Genomic DNA, 8,058 nt, shown 5'->3' with positions numbered 1-8,058 from the left:
AAATTTTGTTCCTGATTTACAGCATCCGCAGTTCTTTTGGTTTTTACAGGTTAGATTGCAGGTTACATTATTTGAGGCTAGAGTCCATTCAACAGTAGACTGTCAGGGGAAAATAGCAGCAGCAGCACAGACTTTGTCCCCATGACTGGCTCTCATGTAAAGAGGATACAGCAAAGTCCAAGCAAGCAATTGTAACAGAGGACACTCTGATCAGGAGCATAGACATGCATTTCTGCAGCAGTGAGTGAGACTGCAGGATGGTGTGTTGTCACCCTGGTGCCAGGGTCAAGGACATCTCTGAGCAGTTGCAGCAAATTCTCAACAGCCAGAAGTCATTGTATCCCTTGGTACCAACGGCACAGGTGGGAAAAAGGATGAGGTCCTGCAGAGTGAATATAGGGAGTTAGGCAGGTGGTTAAAAAGCAGAACCTCAAGGGTAGTAATCTCTAGATTGTTCCCAGTGCCACGTGTTAGCGAGAATAGGAATAGAAGGATAGGGCAGGTGAATGTGTGGTTGAGGAGCTGGTGCAGAGGGAAAGTAATCATATTTTTGGATCATTGGGATCTCTTTTGTGGCAGAGGTGATCTGTGCAAGAGGGACAGGTTGCGCCAGAACTGGACGGGGACCAATATCTTGATGGGGAGATTTATTACAGCTACACAAGAGAGTTTAAACTAGTCTGACAGGGGGTGGGACTCTAAACAGTAGTGAGACTAAAGCGAAGGTTGAGGCTGGTCCAGAAGTTGAAGAGAGTAATTTAAAGAGACAAGGCAGGCTAGAGCACAGCAGGGTATGAGGGAAGATTGATGAATTAAACCGCATTTATTTCAATGCAAGGGGCCTGACAGGTAAGGCAAGATGGACTCAGGACATGGATGGGAACATGGGACAAGAATTTCACAGTTAGTACAGAAACATGGCTGAGGGAGGGTCAGGACTGGCAGCTCAATGTTTCAGGGTACAGATGCCATAGGAAGAATTAGGGAAAACATCACAGCAGTACTTAGAAAGGATATTCCTGAGGGATCATCCAGTGAAGCGATATGGGTGGTGGAACTGAGAAAATAAGAAGGGGGTGATCACTTTGATGGGATTGTACTATAGGCCACTGATTAGTCAGCAAGAAATGGAGGAGCAAATATGTAGCTGTAAGAATAATAGAGTTGTAATGGAATAATGTAATTGGAATTTTGACTTTCCAAACTTAGAAAGGGCCTGCCATAAAGTTAAGGGCTTGGATGGGAAAGAATTTGATAAGTGTGTTCAGGAAAACTTTTGCAATCAATGTGTAGATGGTCCTACTACAGAACGGGCAAAACTCAACTTTCTCTTGGGAAATAAGGCAGGGCAACTGACTGAGATATTAATGGGGGAGCACTTTGAGACTAGTGATCATTATTCTATTAGTTGGAAAATAGTAACAGAAAAGGATAGGTCTGGTGCACAAGTTTCAAGTTCTAAAATTGGGCAAGGCCAATTTTGATGGTACTAGACAGGAAGTTTCAAAAGTTGATTTGGGGAGACCGTTTGCAGGAGCCCAAATCTTTTTAAAATGGGTACTGGGGATCTGTATGAAGTCATTGGGAAGTATCCCAAAGTGTTCTGAGAGGGCTTCGGGAAGATAAAAGATGCCAGGGCCAGGATCTCTGTAGATCTAGAGGCCGACCGAAATACTTGAAGGCATGGCTGGTCCCTATACACAAGAGGACAGGCCACATTGAAACATCTAGAGGAACTGGGCATCATATGTCCAGTACAATTTGCTGAACAGGCTGCGCCAGTAGTCCCAGTTATAAAACCTGACAACTTGGTCTGTCTCCGGGACAGACAACAGAGCTTCCTGCTTAGACAAATACCCTTTACCACACAGAGAGGACTTGTATGAAAAGCTGGCCGGGGGATCACATATTTTCTAAATTGAATATGAGCCATGCCTACCTCCAGCTGGTGCTTCAGGAAGGGTCATCCAGGAAGCTATAAACTGTAAATCTTCACGAGGACTGTATGAACACACTCATTTCCCCTTTATGGGTATTTCTTCAGCTGGTGCCATCTTTGAAAGGGGAATGGGGAACATCTTCCAAGGGGTGTCTGTCTGGATGACATTTTAATCTCAGGAGCTACTGCAAAGGAGCAGGTGGAGAGTTTGGAGGAGGTCTTATGGCATTTTTCTGAGGATGGCACCTGGCTATAAAGGGAAAAATGTACGTGTCAGGTAAACGAGGTAATATACCTCAGGTGCAGAATACCCTGACAAAGAGAAGATGAAAGCCGTAAAAAAGGGCTCCAACTCCAAGGAACACAATGGAGTCAAAGTTTTACTTAGATCTCAAAAATTACAAGGGGGAGATATGGTCCATATAAGGAACTTTGGTGATGGCACTCCAGGAATCCTGGGAGTTATCCTTAAAAAATGGGCCCAGTATCGGACATGGTCAAAACCAGTGAGAAGATTGCAAAAACAGGAAGAAAACACGTCGACCACCTCCAGCAGGAACCCTCCACAGAGCAATTGTTTCAACGGATGCGCCACCAAGGATGAGCCCTTGCAATGACTTTTCGATGGTCTTCACAGAAGACACATTCGCCTTCTTGTTATACAACCCCCAACCAGACTCAGAAAGCAATGAGAATAGGGCCATGGGCAAAACAACACAAGAGGCTCCATCGTCACAGGAGTGAGGGGGAGTACTCAGACTTGGGGGAAGAGGGACATGATAAATCCTACAAGGCCCATGGGGAATCACTAATTAATCTCCCTGAGGACAACATGCTGTATTAGCGTCAATGGAGTGAACACACACTAAATAATGCTGTAGACAGTTTAAGAAGAAGTGCATGGTTATTGTCTTTGCTTGCGAGCATTTTTATTAATACTTGTTTGGGAGACACAAAATGACAGTTGAATCTGAGCACAAGCTGTTTCAAAGAATCTCTCAAATCGTTTTGATTTGCTTCAAAGCTGCTACAAAGAATGTTATTTCATATTCTTGATCTACAAGCTGGGGAAGCCACAGCAATGTGTTGTCAAAAGGAGCACTGCCTATGAGGAAATGTTGAGGATACTGAGACACAGTATGAAACCTTTCAGATTCAATGAGCAGCAACATCCCAACATGCTCTTGAAGTCATCAAGTCAGCAGAGACAGGATACCTTATCAACAAATGTCTTGTTCAAATCAAGCAAACTACAAAACAAGATGGAACTCTCCAAGTGTTGCAGGAAGTCATGATGAGAGGCAGGCCTGAAAGCACTGGCTGTTAAAAGAACAGAGATGATGTGATAATCCATAATGCCGCCCTATACAAAGAAAAAAGGAGTCATTATCTCAATGGAGATGAAAAAGGCATGTCCATGCAAGGCATTGAGGAAGTGAGTCAAATCTGAGGAAGGCAAGAGAAGTGGTCTATTGGCCAAAGATGAGCAATGAGATGAAGGAGCAGCAGTGTAGTCACTGCAGTACATATACACTGTATTTGTGTATTGCAAAAGGTGTGCGCAGTTTTTCTATCATCCTTCCTGTGTTTGACGAATGAAATCCATGGACATTCAGCCACTTTGAATGGGGTCCACAATGACTAAGAACATTGAGCCCATGAAAGGACCTACATAGTCAACGTGTAACTGAGTCCAGGGTTTACCTGGCCATTCCCATGAATGTGGGGCAGCTGCTGATGGTAATTTTTGTCTTTGTTGGCACTCTGGGGACTGCCCCGCCAATTCTTTCCACATACTGGACCCAGTCTTCGATGGCAGGATGGAACGAGTTAAGCTTCCCAAATAACAGCCAAATAACATGATGTCAGAAATGCTTACGTGACTAGTGGTGATCCGGAGGGATCTGTTCTGGGACCTCTTGCTGTTTGCGATATTTATAAATATCTCAGATGAAAACATAAATGGGTGGGTTAGTAAGTTTGCAGACAACACAAACATCAAGGGAGTTTTAGATAGTGTAGAAGTTTGTCAAAGGATACAGTGGGGATACAGATAAATTGCAGAAATGGGAAGAGAAATGGCACATGGAGTTTAATCCAGGCAAGTGTGAGGTGCTGCACTTTGGGAGATCAAATATTAAGGAAAAATATACAATTAATGGCAGGGCCCTGAACAGCATTAATGTACAGGGGGACCTTGGGGTCCTAGTCCATAGCTCCATTAAAATGGCTTCACAAGTAGATAGGGTGGTAAAGAAGGCATATGGCATGCTTGCCTTTATTGGTCAGGGAATTGAGTACAAGAGTCAGGAAGTGACGTTGCAGCTTTACAAGACTGTGGTTAGGGGATTCAGTTCCGGTTGCCACACTACAGGAAGGATGTGGAGGCTTTGGAGAGGGTGCAGAAGAGGTTCACCAGGATATTGCCTGGATAACAGGGTATGAGCTATAAGGAGATGCTGGAAAAACATGGGTTTTTTTTCTCTGGAGTGGTGGAGGCTGAGGGGTGACATGGTCTGAAGTCTATCAAATTATGAGATGCATGGATAGAGTTGACAGTCAGAATCTTTCTCCCAGAGCTGAAATGTCTAATACTAGGGGGCATGCATTTGAGGTGAGAAGGAAAGTTCAAAGGAGATGTGAGGGGCAAGTTTTTTTTACCTAGAGAGTGGTAGGAGTCTGGGATGTGCTGCCAGGGGTGATGGTTCGAGGTAGATGCGATAGGGGCATTTAAGGGGCTTTTAGATAACCACACAAATAAAGAAGGAATTGAGCGATATGGACAAAGGGCAGGCAGAAAGGATTAGTTTAACTTGGCATCACGTACGGCATAACATCGTGGGCCTTGGGGTCCATTCCTGTGCTATACTGTTCTATGTTCTATTAACAGCCCCCATCAGAGAACTCAGATTCAATGAAATCCACCTGGCTGACCTCGTTACAATCACAACATTGCTGATGAATCACATCCCAGATGGAGCATGGACTAAGCTTGGAATCAAGCTCTTCCCCCTGACAGGAAGTTGATATCCCATCACTATCAATGGCAATTCATCTAGGAATTAGACCAGCTGACATCAATGCCTAGCGGTGAGATTGTAAAACATACTTCACTCATTACTGAATTCCAGATATTAACAGGCACAATATTGGCCTGCAATTCACAAGTGAAAGGTGCAAGTGCTTCAGGAAATGATTGGGAAATTCAGCATGACATGTCATCTCCACATTCCCTCAGTCAAACAGGAAGGCCCAGGTGCCAGTGAAAGTTGTGAAAGGAATCATTAAGATACTTATTGAATTCAAACTTCACCATCTGCTATGGTGGGATTTGAACCCATGTTCTCAGAACATTTGCATGGGGTTCTGCATTACTAGTCCAGTGACATTACCACTACGTCTGTACCTCCCCTGTGAACACACGTGAAATGATTGGAGGAGAAGTGTGAATAAATGGAACATTCGCTGCCTGAGCACATGCAGCCACTGGAGGCATACCTTACGTGTCGATGAGATAGAATGTGGTGTCTAATGGAGGATTATTAAGATCCCTGATTCCATAATAATAGCCAGGAGAATAGCATGCATTTTGTCTGTGCATTTCTCATGAGTCATTCCTCATACTCCCATCTTATCTTTCATTTCATCCTTCTTGAGTTTTCTCCGCAATCTGTCATTTCTCCCCTACGTTCCTGTTCTCCTGCCACTGACCTAGACTTGAATTCCACAGCTACCTCTGTGCTTCTATTGGCCTAACCATGAGGATCGACCCTTACTGCCTTATGGTCAGAGGCATCTATTGCTCCACGCTTCTCTCTCTCTTCCTTTTTCTAGGATGTACACCAACCTCCTTGCTATAGCAGTAGCCTCTCCCCCGCCAACCCCTCCCCCCCTCCCCCCACCCCTCCCATGTCCCCTTCAGACTCTGCCCGCTGGCCAGTCATGACTTACCTTTCTCTCCACATGAATGTCTATTTAGTTTGAAACAAGTCCACTGCTGGCCTTGACCTTATTGCAAAGCAGTAAAAACATACCTTTGATGGAAACTTAGTTCTGCTCTTGAATGATTGAACATTTGAACATTTAACATATCTTGCATGGGAAATGACTCCACACTCCATGTGCATTGCTTACATTACACCGTAAGTCAGGGAACATGTAAAACATTTTTCTGAATTTGAACAAGTTTATTTACCTTATTCTCCAGAGTATTTAATCTCTCCTGTAGTTCAGCAAATTTGGTGCAGTTCATACATTCTGAAAGTAAAACTAGCACCGGTTAAACGTTGCACTTTAGCATGTCATCACATATACAAAAATACAGAAAAAATATTCCTGGCTTTTAGAAACATAGAAAATAGAAGCAGGAGCAGGTGATTCAGTCCTTTGCACCTATTCCGTTGTTCAATACGACCATGGCTGATCTTCCAAATCAGTATCCTGTTCCTGCTTTCTCCCCAGGCCTTTTAATTCCTTTAGCCCCAAGAACGATACCTAACTCCTTTTGTTAACTCAAAAAAGTCGGGTTAAATTGGCTCCTCCTAATTTATTTGGGTCTGGGAGAAAATCATCCACAAGGGAAGGTATCCTGTCAAATGAACCTTGTTTTGACCAGCCGAGAGGACAGGTGTACGATAAAGGGGGACCAGTTCACCCCTCCTCACTCAGGAGCTTAATGATTTGGGGTGAACTTAGAATTCATTCATTGGGTCTGAGATTCTTTGGGACCTCCAGAAGACATGATTCCAAATTCTTTATGACGTCAGCTTAAGCGGAAACCTAATGACATCAAGATAACCCTGCCCATAATTCCATTCATCTGCCACAAAATAGGGCCAAATGACATGATATACATTTACCAATATATCTTCCTGAATCTATTTTGTTACAGTTATGGATATTTACATTTTACTGACATCTCTCCAGTCTGCCCCGCATCATTCACTAATGTTGTAAATTGCAAGGCTCCAGAACAGATCCCAGAGGAGATCTGCTGGCTGATTTCTTTCCCAGAATGAACCTTTCCCACTTATCACTACATCTTCTGCTGCCAAGAAAGATTTCAATCAATGTGGGCAACTTGTCAATTATTCAAGGATCTGGAAGTCTCCTTGTGAGTTTTAATGGAGGAACTTTGCTGAATATCTTGGGAATCTACAAATGAACTATAACCATTTGATTATCCTGGTTCACTAGTTCAGTCACAGCCATCTCATTGCCCCATATTCAACCTCCTCCCCAGATCGTTCAACAAAAAAAATTACAGCAGGTTTGTAACTTTGAAAGTGCTGCTAACTGCCTCTCACACTGTGCTCTTCCAATGGCCCAACTTCTTTTGTCACACAATGTATATTGGAAAATGTTAAGCTGGGTTTACATTTGCCTGTATCAGATCTACAATTGCATCTTGCTGTCTTCAATAACTCCTCCAGTGTTATGATGTTCTGAAAAATACAAACAGAACCATTGTCTCCTTCCTTAATTTCTTGAGGAGTCAAAGATTTACTTTGAACTGTCAGATTCTGCATATTTAATGGAAGCTTATGTTGATGACAGCATTTAGTGTGCTTTCAATGTGCTTTAGAGTCATTGAACACCATGACATTGACTGTGAACTGCCTGCATTCTTTGTACACTCTTTGTATAAACTGAGGTAAAGAATCAATCTGATGTATCCACCATCATCTGGCGTCTGGAATCATTCTGACAATTTTGTGATCCCACCTGTTCTTGCAGTTTTTTCTACTCTTACAATTCTTGTCTAGCACGTATAGGTCCCTCCTGCTCCCTGAATTGTCTCATGGTTGTCAGGAATTCACTGCTTATTGAAACAATACTAAAAAATAGTTCGCCATTTTCCAATCTCCAGTTGTCTAAATGAAATCAGTTGTCAATTCAATTCAAAGACTTTGGAGCATTTTTTGAAAATGCAAAAGTACATGAATCTCTGGGTTTTCCGATCTAACAGGTCATTTTTAAAAATTAAACTGACTATGTGAATTGAAAGGCTCCCGAATTCGAGAGCTGGAATTCCTCAGTGACCTGTAATGTCTACAACACACTGGAATAACGTTATGTATTAGAATGTGTTTTTTGTTCTTGGAGTCTGAGGCAGACCC

General features: G+C 43.0%; 1 protein-coding gene across 1 annotated transcript in view; it reads right to left on the bottom strand.

Annotated features, from left to right (window-relative positions):
- LOC109915751 (collagen alpha-1(XXVI) chain-like) overlaps nucleotides 1-6,176 on the bottom strand; it is a 42,728-nt gene extending 36,552 nt beyond the window's left edge. Inside the window, exon 1 of the mRNA XM_048612401.1 lies at nucleotides 6,135-6,176. The gene's annotated coding sequence lies outside the window, so the exon portion shown is untranslated. The remainder of the gene's footprint in view (nucleotides 1-6,134) is intronic.
- Nucleotides 6,177-8,058: the final 1,882 nt, after the last annotated feature.

Source organism: Rhincodon typus, chromosome 26 (genome assembly GCF_021869965.1).
Source record: "Rhincodon typus isolate 14 chromosome 26, sRhiTyp1.1, whole genome shotgun sequence".
Taxonomy (NCBI): Eukaryota; Metazoa; Chordata; class Chondrichthyes; order Orectolobiformes; family Rhincodontidae; genus Rhincodon; species Rhincodon typus.
The sequence above is the reverse complement of the archived record's forward strand: the minus strand, read 5'-3'. Positions and strand labels throughout refer to the sequence as shown.